Genomic DNA, 12442 nt, shown 5'->3' with positions numbered 1-12442 from the left:
GCACTACAGTACATTCAGACCCCTTGACTACACTCCTATATAGTGCACTACAGTACATTCAGACCCCTTGACTACACTCCTATATAGTGCACTACAGTGCATTCAGACCCCTTGACTACACTCCTATATAGTGCACTACAGTACATTCAGACCCCTTGACTACACTCCTATATAGTGCACTACAGTGCATTCAGACCCCTTGACTACACTCCTATATAGTGCACTACAGTACATTCAGACCCCTTGACTACACTCCTATATAGTGCACTACAGTGCATTCAGACCCCTTGACTACACTCCTATATAGTGCACTACAGTACATTCAGACCCCTTGACTACACTCCTATATAGTGCACTACAGTACATTCAGACCCCTTGACTTTTCTCCACATGTTATTACATTACAGCCATATTCTAAAATGGATTAAATATCATTTTTGTCGACACATAATACCCCATAATGACAAAGTGAAAACAGCTTTTTATACAAGTATTCAGACCCGTTGCTATGAGACTCGAAATTGAGCTCAGGTGCATCCTGTTTCCGTTGATCATCCTTAAGATGTTTCTACAACTTGATTGGAGTCCACCTGTGGTAAATTAAATTGATTGAACATGATTTGGAAAGGCACACACCTGTCTATATAAGGGCCCACAAGCCATGAGGTTGAAGGAATTGTCCGTAGTGCTCCGAAACAGGATTGTGTCGCGGTACAGATCTGGGGAAGGGTACCAAAACATTTCTACAGCATTGAAGGTCCCCAAGAACACAGGGGCCTCCATCATTCTTAAATGGATGAAGTTTGGAACAACCAAGACTCTTCCTAGAGCTGGCCGCCCGGCCTAACTGAGCAATTGGGGAAGAAGTGCCTTGGTCAGGGAGGTGACCAAGAACCCGATGGTCACTCTGACAGAGCTCTAGAGGTCCTCTGTGGAGATGGGAGAACCTTCCAGAAGGACAACCATCTCTGCAGCACTCCACCAATCAGGCCTTTATGGTTGAGTGGCCAGACAGAAGCCTCTCCTCAGTAAAAGGCACATGACAGCCCACTTGGAATTTGCCAAAAGGCACCTAAAGGACTCTCTGACCATGAGAAGCAAGATTCTTTGATCTGATGAAACCAAGATTGAACTCTTTGGCCTGAATGCCAAGTGTCACGTGTGGAGGAAACCTGGCACCATCCCTACGGTGAAGCATGGTGGTGGCAGCATCATGTTGTGGGGGTGATTTTCATTGGCAGGGAATGGGAAACTAGTCAGGATTGAGGGAAAGATGAATGGAGCAAAGTACAAAGAGATCCTTGATGAAAACCCGCTCCAGAACGCTCAGGATCTCAGACTGGGGCGAAGGTTCATCTTCCAACAGGACAACGACCCTAAGCACACTGCCAAGACAACGCAGGAGTGGCTTTGGTACAAGTGTAGGAATGTCCTTGAGTGGCCCAGCCAGAGCCCAGACTTGAACCCGATTGAACATCTCTGGAGAGACCTGAAAGTAGCTGTGCAGCAACACTCCCCATCCAACCTGACAGAGCTTGTGAGGATCTGCAGAGAAGAATGGGAGTAACTCAGGTGTGCCAAGCTTGTAGAGTCATACCCAAGAAGACTTAAGGCTGTAATCGCTGCTAAAGGTGCATCAACAAAGTACTGAGTAAAGGGTCGGAATACTTATGTAAATGTGATATCAGTTTTTAATATTGTGTAAATTTGCTACAATGTATTTTTTTTTTACTATTTTTGATTTGTCATTATAGGGTATTGTGATGTCATTAATGGGTATTGTGATGTCAATGTGGGGTGTTGTGAGGAGAAAAAATATTTAATCCATTTTATAATAAGGCTGGAACGTAACACAATGTGGAAAAAGTCAAGGGGTCTGAATACTTTCTGAATACAGTGTGTATTCACATACATACACACACACACACACTGCATTCAGGTAATGTCTGGGGTGGAATCAGTGAAATGGTATCAAAGACACCAAACACATGGTTTCCATGGTTTCCATGTGTTTGGTGTCTTTCCATTTGCCTCCGTTCCAGCCATTACTATGAGCCGTCCTTCCCCAATAGGGAACAGTGTACTAAATGGGACACATCCTGTCTGACTATTGTTCTACAGAGTAGCGTTGGCTCACTTTTCACACTACATTAATGATTGACACACACACTGACCTTCTCTTTGTGTGTGTGTGTGTGTGTGTGTGTGTGTGTGTGTGTGTGTGTGTGTGTGTGTGTGTGTGTGTGTGTGTGTGTGTGTGTGTGTGTGTGTGTTTTTCAGACGTACGTATTCACCGATGGAGAGGATGACAGGCTGAGGAAGAGGATGGGTGAGGTTCAAAAATAAAAACACACACATACACGCGTTCTGAAGGTGCCAGATTATAACAGGAAGCTAATATTGTTATTCTAGAGGTGCCAGATTATAACAGGAAGCTAATATTGTTATTCTAGAGGTGCCAGATTATAACAGGAAGCTAATATTGTTATTCTAGAGGTGCCAGATTATAACAGGAAACTAATATTGTTATTCTAGAGGTGCCAGATTATAACAGGAAGCTAATATTGTTATTCTAGAGGTGCCAGATTATAACATGGAAGCTACCATTGTTATTCTAGAGGTGCCAGATTATAACAGGAAACTAATATTGTTATTCTAGAGGTGCCAGATTATAACAGGCAACTAATATTGTTATTCTAGAGGTGTCAGATTATAACAGGAAGCTAATATTGTTATTCTAGAGGTGCCAGATTATAACATGAAACTAATATTGTTATTCTAGAGGTGCCAGATTATAACAGGAAACTAATATTGTTATTCTAGAGGTGCCAGATTATAACATGAAACTAATATTGTTATTCTAGAGGTACCAGATTATAACAGGAAGCTAATATTTCTGACTCATTCAAAACTGTTTTGCCACCATAGCAACACAATAGCATCCAATCATCTTTGTTGAAAGTCACATACTGTCCTGTGTTGTGCTGAAATGTGTGTCATTTGACCCCAGGGCTCATTTACTGCCTGTCTGACTGACTGATTGGTTGATGCTATTCCTACAGGGAGTCACATGATCAATACGAACTGTTCAGCGGCCCACAGTCGCCAGGCTCTGTCCTGTAAAATGGCCGTCGAATACGACACCTTCATCAGCTCTGGAAAGAAGTAAGACACACACACACACACGCGCACGCAAACGCACGCACACACGCGCACACACGCACACGCACACACACACACACACACGCACGCACACACGCACACTAGATGGTTCTGACCATGTAGATAATGATACTGGTTGTGGTTCCCTCTTCTAGATGGTTCTGACCATGTAGATAATGATACTGATTGTGGTTCCCTCTTCTAGGTGGTTCTGACCATGTAGATAATGATACTGATTGTGGTTCCCTCTTCTAGGTGGTTCTGACCATGTAGATAATGATACTGATTGTGGTTAACCCTTCTAGATGGTTCTGACCATGTAGATAATGATACTGATTGTGGTTCCCTCTTCTAGATGGTTCTGACCATGTAGATAATGATACTGATTGTGGTTAATCCTTCTAGATGGTTCTGACCATGTAGATAATGATACTGATTGTGGTTCCCTCTTCTAGATGGTTCTGACCATGTAGATAATGATACTGATTGTGGTTCCCTCTTCTAGATGGTTCTGACCATGTAGATAATGATACTGGTTGTGGTTCCCTCTTCTAGATGGTTCTGACCATGTAGATAATGATACTGGTTGTGGTTCCCCCTTCTAGATGGTTCTGACCATGTAGATAATGATACTGATTGTGGTTCATCCTTCTAGATGGTTCTGACCATGTAGATAATGATACTGATTGTGGTTAACCCTTCTAGATGGTTCTGACCATGTAGATAATGATACTGATTGTGGTTAACCCTTCTAGATGGTTCTGACCATGTAGATAATGATACTGATTGTGGTTAACCCTTCTAGATGGTTCTGACCATGTAGATAATGATACTGATTGTGGTTCATCCTTCTAGATGGTTCTGCCATGTGGATGATGATAACTACGTGAACATACGTCCCCTTGTGAAGCTCCTGTCTCACTACAGCCACGCCCAACGTCTACATTGGCCGGCCTAGCCTCGACCGACCGCTAGAACCATGTAGATAATGATACTTCCCTAGCCACCGAGAGGTTTGGCGACTCCCAAACGGTAAGGGACCAGGAAGTAATGTGTTCACTAACCTAAAACATGTTTCTCTTCTCATTTTAACCATTATTTTGTTTTTGTGACTATATAATAACCCAGCAAGCACATTTTGGTTCCTTGGAAGTTGTGGTAATGTACATTTTTGGTTTCCCATTAGTTCTGGGAATGAAGCCATACGTTTCCTGACTGGTTAAACTGAACTGTTTTTTTTTTTACGTTTTGAGAACAGAAGTTAACATTTAGCCTGTTCTGGGAACGTACATGTTGAAGTTGCAGGGAGGTTCTGCGAACGTTTTTCTATGGTTCCCTGAAAGTTTTCCTGGGAGGTTTTATTAACGTTGTGAGAATAAAAATTACAGGTTATTTGAAGGTAATTAAATAATGTTCTATTTGTTTTAAATAACTGAACTTTTCACTGTGTTTCAATAACACTGCTAGCTTAGTTTAGGTTAACTGTTTTGAACTCCAGGTATAGATAGAACGCATGGAAATTAATTTTTATGTTATTTTTAACTCATACAAAGCTGTTACTTTTAGTCTATTCAAACAAACAGCATTAGTGGGCACGCCTAATACACCTGAATGCACTTAACGAGAAAGATAGAGTTGTGTTGACGCAGGGCCGATGTAGATCTTAACGCATGGTGAGGGAACTACAGGCAGGAATCAGCAATAAATCCCAGTCATGAGCCATTTATGAGGATGGGTGCCCCCTTGTGGACAGAGAGCGAATCACCCAATGTATTACTCCCACCCTGGGGAGATTGATAAACCCCTGTGAACACCATTGAACGAGGGGGTACCAGATGGGCATTAAACATGGACAAGCTTCCAACACACGTTGTGCTCCCGTGAGACTGTATAGTCTGCATGAATCCCGGCTCCCTTATGGACACATAAGTTTGACGTAACAAAACACAGTCGTCACAGTAATGTGTTTGTGGAGCAGTGCACAGGTCTCTCAGAGCCGTTTTTTTAACTCATACAAAGCTGTAAGGCCCCTCTCTTCAGGTCCCCCAGCTCCTCTGGGGCTTGTGTTCCTCATGTAGATCTTAACGCCTAAGGCCCCTCTCTCCAGGTCCCCCAGCTCCTCTGGGGCTGCTTCCTCATCATGGAGCCGTTGTGCTCCCGCTGTAAGGCATGAATCCTCTCAGCTCCTCTGGGGCTGCTTCTCTCAGAGCCGTGCTAAGGCCCCTCTCTCCAGGTCCCCCAGCTCCTCTGGGACTCCTTCCTCATCGAACCGCGCTAAGGCCCCTCTCTCCAGGTCCCCCAGGTCCTCTGGGGCTGTTTCCTCATCGAGCCGCGCTAAGGCCCCTCTCTCCAGGTCCCCCAGCTCCTCTGGGCTGCTTCCTCATCAAGCCACGCTTTCTCCACTCCCTCCAACTCCAAGAATTGAAAATAGTAATGGGGTTGCTATAAATATGGGGAACACTAGTAAGCTTCATTCACCCGGAAGGTATGCATGCTAGCCGACATTAGCCAGGAGGCTCTTTAGTCTAAGCTAGGCTAGCTAGCATCTTTGACCGCAGCACGGTCCGTTTAGAATAACCAAGCAACTTAGCGCTACGTATACTAAACAAGAGAACTACCCCAAGAAACTCCACCGTGGGGAGGAATAGCTAACACGCTACGCAGAGCTTGTTAGCTGGCCTAGTCTCGAAAGTCTCTATGTAGGACCGGACCACAGAGGAGAGACCGGACCCTTCATCCACAAGTAAGAGAGGCAAGCAGTGCTTGACTGAGGGGAGGGGCTGCCCGCCCGCCCTCTCTCTTTTTGAGTAGCCTTCCGTAACCTGTGACAGAGTGCAGAGGAGCCGGGTTGAGCGGCGGGCAGCCACCGTACACACCACGTCCAGGCAGACAAGGCATTTGCTCCGACCAAAGACAACCATCTATGTCGGCGTTCCACTACTCAGACTCGGCTGAGGTATGGTCACCCGGGAGAGAAAGTGACCATGTGAAACACCAAGGCCCCTATAGAATGCTACACGAGTGTCAAGAGAACCTGGCAAGAGAACAAGTAGCGAAACGGTGCCAGTCCTGACATGAACTGATTTGAGTAATGGCATGCCAGAGCATGCACCGAGCCGAGACATACAAGTCAACAAACTTGAGTATCACTTTATTTGTTTGGGCATGGTCGCGAACCCCAACCGGGCTTAGCCTTCACCATCTAGCTCGCATTTTTTTTTGTCATCTTACTCGTTGTTATAGCAACGGCAAGAAACCTTAAGAGAAACTAATAGTTTATTATTAGGAAACTCTGAGAACCAGTCAATGTCGAGGGGGTTAGCACACTCTACCACAAAGTGATGGTATAGTTGGTGCAACTAAGACAGTCTCGTCTTACAATTGTTTGTTTTAGTATCGTGAATTGTTCCTGTTCACACTGAGGTGAAGAGTGGAATAATTGAAGGAATAAATCCGAGCCTCATGCTTATCACCTGTGGAAGGCGGGGCTTCCAGCGAGGCGCAGATTTCATTGGCAGGTGTGATTGTGGATCCTCGAAGTCGCGAGACTACGACCCCATAGTATGTTGTATTGAAGTTGACTGACTGAAAGGGAACACATGGTTCTCAGAACGTTATGAGCTAGTTGGGTGGTTCTCAGAACGTTATGAGCTAGTTGGGTGGTTCTCAGAACATTATGTGCTAGTTGGGTGGTTCTCAGAACGCTATTTGCTAGTTGGGTGGTTCTCAGAACGTTATGTGCTAGCTGGGTGGTTCTCAGAACGTTATGTGTTAGTTAGGTGGTTCTCAGAACTTTATGTGCTAGTTGGGTGGTTCTCAGAACATTATGTGCTAGCTAGGAGATTCTCAGAACAGTATGTGCTAGTTTCTCAGGGTGGTTCTCAGAACGTTATGTGCTAATTGGGTGGTTCTCAGAACGTTTTGTGCTCAGAGTTGTGGCTGGTTCTCAGAACATTATGTGCTAGCTAGGAGGTTCTCAGAACGTTATGTGCTAGTTGGGTGGTTCTCAGAACGTTATGTGCTTCTCAGAACGTTATGGGTGGTTCTCAGAACGTTATGAGCTAGTTGGGCTGGTTCTCAGAACGTTATGTGCTAGTTGGGTGGTTCTCAGAACGTTATGTGCTAGTGGTTCTCAGAACGTTATGTTAGTGGGTGGTTCTCAGAACGTTATGTGCTAGTGGGTGGTTCTCAGAACGTTATGTGCTAGTTGGGTGGTTCTCAGAACGTTATGTGCTAGTTGGGTGGTTCTCAGAACGTTATGTGCTAGTTGGGTGGTTCTCAGAACGCTATGTGCTAGTTGGGTGGTTCTCAGAACGTTATGTGCTAGTTGGGTGGTTCTCAGAACGTTATGTGCTAGTTGGGTGGTTCTGAACGGTGCTAGTTCTCAGAACGTTATGTGCTAGTTGGGTGGTTCTCAGAACGTCTAGAGAACGTTATGTGCTAGTTGGGTGGTTCTCAGAACGTTATGTGCTAGTTGGGTGGTTCTCAGAACGTTATGTGCTAGTTGGGTGGTTCTCAGAACGTTATGTGCTAGTTGGGTGGTTCTCAGAACGTTATGTGCTAGTTGGGTGGTTCTCAGAACGTTATGTGCTAGTTGGGTGGTTCTCAGAACGTTATGTGCTAGTTGGGTGGTTCTCAGAACGTTATGTGCTAGTTGGGTGGTTCTCAGAACGTTATGTGCTAGTTGGGTGGTTCTCAGAACGTTATGTGCTAGTTGGGTGGTTCTCAGAACGTTATGTGCTAGTTGGGTGGTTCTCAGAACGTTATGTGCTAGTTGGGTGGTTCTCAGAACGTTATGTGCTAGTTGGGTGGTTCTCAGAACGTTATGTGCTAGTTGGGTGGTTCTCAGAACGTTATGTGCTAGTTGGGTGGTTCTCAGAACGTTATGTGCTAGTTGGGTGGTTCTCAGAACGTTTTGGGTTAGTGCTGGGTGGTTCTCAGAACGTTTTGTGCTAGCTGGGTGGTTCTCAGAACGTTATGTGCTAGCTGGGTGGTTCTCAGAACGCTATGTGCTAGTTGGGTGGTTCTATATTTTATATAATGACTTATATAATAATAATAATAATATTGAATATGAATGTATGTGTGGGTTTCCCTTTATATTTGTATGTATCTGCCTATACAATGCCATACATTGTGTTTATTACATATCAGTAATATTGTGTGTATTATGTATGCATGTTGTGTGCTTTCAGCGTCCAGTGCGTTTCTGGTTTGCCACAGGAGGAGCAGGGTTCTGTGTTAGTCGAGGTCTCGCCCTCAAGATGAGCCCCTGGGCCAGGTAAGACTGTGTGTGTGTGTGTGTGTGTGTGTGTGTGTGTGTGTGTGTGTGTGTGTATTTTGAGACACAGTGGGTTATTCTCCTGCTTTTCTGTGAGTTTGCGTACATAAGTGTGTTTATTTTGGAATTCAGTAGGCTGTTTCCACACATGACATATTCACTCTCTCTTTCCACTCTGTCTCTGTCTCTCTCTCTCTCTCTCTCTCTCTCTCTCTCTCTCTCTCTCTCTCTCTCCCTCTCTCTCTGTCTCGCTCTCTCTCTCTCTCTCTTTCTCTCTCTGGTCCCCAGTGGAGGTAATTTCATGACAACAGCTGATCGTATTCGTCTCCCTGACGACTGTACGGTTGGTTACATCATCGAGACATTGCTAGGGGTGGGTCTTATCCGCTCCCCACTGTTCCACTCTCACCTGGAGAACCTTCAGCTGGTGTCACCGACACAGATACACCACCAGGTGCATATACATACACACACACATATATACACACAGTAATATTACTATGGAGTATGGACCCTGTTAAGCTTCAATGGAACACAGTGATAAATACTAGCCAATGGAACACAGTGATAAATACTAGCCAATGGAACACAGTGATAAATACTAGCCAATGGAACACAGTGAAATAAATGGAACACAGGGATAAATACTAGCCAATGGAACACAGTGATAAATACTAGCCAATGGAACACAGTGATAAATACTAGCCAATGGAACACAGTGATAAATACTAGCCAATGGAACACAGTGATAAATACTAGCCAATGGAACACAGTGATAAATACTAGCCAATGGAACACAGTGATAAATACTAGCCAATGGAACACAGTGATAAATACTAGCCAATGGAACACAGTGATAAATACTAGCCAATGGAACACAGTGATAAATACTAGCCAATGGAACACAGTGATAAATACTAGCCAATGGAACACGGTGATAAATACTAGCCAATGGAACACGGTGATAAATACTAGCCAATGGAACACAGTGATAAATACTAGCCAATGGAACACAGTGATAAATACTAGCCAATGGAACACAGTGATAAATACTAGCCAATGGAACACAGTGATAAATACTAGCCAATGGAACACAGGGATAAATACTAGCCAATGGAACACAGTGATAAATACTAGCCAATGGAACACAGTGATAAACACTAGCCAATGGAACACAGTGATAAATACTAGCCAATGGAACACAGTGATAAATACTAGCTATGGAACACAGTGATAAATACTAGCCAATGGAACACAGTGATAAATACTAGCCAATGGAACACAGTGATAAATACTATAACACAGGGATAAATACTAGCCAATGGAACACAGTGATAAATACTAGCCAATGGAACACAGTGATAAATGGAACACAGTGATAAATACTAGCCAATGGAACACAGTGATAAATACTAACCAATGGAACACAGTGATAAATACTAGCCAATGGAACACAGTGATAAATACTAACCAATGGAACACAGTGATAAATACTAGCCAATGGAACACAGTGATAAATACTAGCCTACTGAATGGAATTTCTCATTTATTTAATGCTGTGTGTGTGTGTGTGTTGCCGTTTCAGGTGACTCTGAGTTATGGAACGTTTGACAGTAAGAGAAACATAATCAATGTAAGAGGAGCGCTCTCATTGGACGAAGACCCTACCAGGTAATATAGGGTTTGTGTGTGTGTGTATTTTGAGAGTCTACATTGTCTAAGTGAGTGTTTGTGTGCAAAACTCTCTCTGTTATGTGTTTTCAACTTGTTGTATTAAAAGTCACAGCAGGCAGTTTCCATGTGGTGTCAAATTAATTTCCCTTCTCTCACTTCTTTCTCTCCCCCTACTCCCTCCCCATCTCTTCCCCCTCCCCTCCTCCTCTCTCCCTCCCTCTCCCTCTCTCCCCCTACTCCCTCCCTTCTCTCTCTTTCCCTTCTCTCTCTCGCCCTCTTTCTCTTTCCCTCCCCATCTCTTCCCTCTCCCTCTCTCTCCCTTCTCTCACTCCCCCTCTCCCCTCTTTCTCTTTCCCTCCCTCCCCATCTCTTCCCCCTCCCCTCCTTCTCTCTCACTCCCTCTCTCTCCCTTCTCTCACCCCTCTCTCTCCCTTCTCTCACTCCCCCTCTCTCCCTCTTTCTCTTTCCCTCCCTCCCCATCTCTTCCCTCTCCCCTCCTTCTCTCTCTCCCCTCTCTCCCCCTCTCTCTCTCCTCCTCCTCCTCTCCTCTCTCTCTCTCTCTCTCTCATCTCTCTCTCTCTCTCTCTCTCTCTCTCTCTCTCAGGTTCAGGTCTGTCCATTGTGTCTTATACCCAGACACTCCGTGGTGTTCAGCCCTGACCTGGTACTGAGGTACTGACCCCACCAGTCCAGAGACACGGAAATTGGGGAGAAGACGAGAGATGGAGCAAAGACACAGAAGAGGGCGATAGACAGAGGAGAGAAGTGGAGAATAGAGACTAGAGATATTGATGAATGGATAGACAGAGGAGAGAACAGGAGAAACAGCCAATAGCCTCCCTCTGTATGGTTCCAGAATGATGATGTCATGATACGGTGCCTTCTGACCATAGAACGCCTTTCTCCAGCTCTCATGTCCTGCATGGTGTCACAGGGATGGAGTCGGATCGTTTTGGGGTTCCTAGGGCCTCATGGGGCACCTCGTGGGACGACACTGGATCTCTCCGTCACCGGATCCTTACGCCCTCTAACCCTTGACCTCTAACCCCTAGTCCCTCCCAGAGAGGCCTGGTGGGGGGAAGAGACGAGCGCGACGTTGTTGTGAAGTTGCTGATTGCAGATGGCTCTGTGTGTTGCAGCTCTAACAGAGAGCCTCTGTTTTAAGGCTGTTGTGTCGCTCCGCTTTGTAGCCTGAGTTCCAGTCTGTTTTTGTGCTGTCATCAACTCCTTGTCACGAACTCAATGTCACGTTTGTCTCGTCCACGACAGCGATGTAGTTGGCATGGTAGCACAAACAGATCTGGGACCAGGCTATCTATTTTGTGAGTAGAAGTTGTACATTTTTCCCCCTCCTCTTTGGTGTTCAACATTCCTCTTCCTGCATCTTGGAGGCTGAAGGAGAATGGTTCTACCTCCTCTTTGGTGTTCAACATTCCTCTTCCTGCATCTTGGAGGCTGAAGGAGAATGGTTCTACCTCCTCTTTGGTGTTCAACATTCCTCTTCCTGCATCTTGGAGGCTGAAGGATATACAAACTGTGTACTGTTTTTTTGTTTTCCTTTTCAATATTCTTCCCAATATTAAGGTTTATTGTGGATTTAAAAAAGCATAATAATAACGTCAACAGACTCCGGATCTCAGACCAGTGAAGTGGTGTTTTACTGCTCGTTGTTTAAGCAGTTGATTGTTTATAACTTTTCAGTCTTATCTTGTTATTCCATCAGACAGCTGTCAATCAGACAACAGTAATAATGACTTGGAGTTGGATGGTGACCAAGCACTTTGCTGTCTGAAGCACCAGGGACTGTGTACATAAAGCAGGTCTCAGAATAGGGCTGCTGGTCTAGGATCAGGTGCCCTCTCTTATTCATTATAATCTAAACGGACAAACTGATCCTAAATCAGCACTCTTACACTGACATTCTTTATGAATATGCTTCCAGAAATCCCATTGGGGGACTTTAAACCCAACATCCTACTGTATTGAAGACAGACTATGCATTTTGTTACCATGACGATATATATCTCATGTACATTTGTAAACAGAGGAATGTAGAAGGAGTAGAACGGGCCTCCCTATTCATGTCAACGGCGTCATAATGGGCAGACAGGCAGCCGTTCTAGTTCTATGTTTAGTAGTGGAATCCTGAGGCATGTTGGGAGGGATCAGAGAGGTGGAAACAGAAATAGAATGACTAGAACAGTCTCGGAACCTTTAACCCTGGTCATTTGACTCGTGGGTCCTCTCACATTGGCCGCCAGTCCACCCATCATGCCGTCATAATGGGGAGACCTGTTCTATGGACCCGGGCCATGGATTGTTTTT

At 44.8% G+C, this 12442-nt stretch overlaps 1 pseudogene; it reads left to right on the top strand.

Moving 5' to 3' along the window:
• The window catches only part of LOC112241992, a 25621-nt pseudogene extending 14156 nt beyond the window's left edge, over positions 1–11465 (top strand).
• The last annotated feature ends 977 nt before the right edge of the window (positions 11466–12442 follow it).

Source organism: Oncorhynchus tshawytscha, unplaced genomic scaffold (genome assembly GCF_018296145.1).
Source record: "Oncorhynchus tshawytscha isolate Ot180627B unplaced genomic scaffold, Otsh_v2.0 Un_contig_2247_pilon_pilon, whole genome shotgun sequence".
NCBI classification, from domain to species: domain Eukaryota; kingdom Metazoa; phylum Chordata; class Actinopteri; order Salmoniformes; family Salmonidae; genus Oncorhynchus; species Oncorhynchus tshawytscha.
This window is presented reverse-complemented; position numbering and strand designations above follow the sequence as displayed.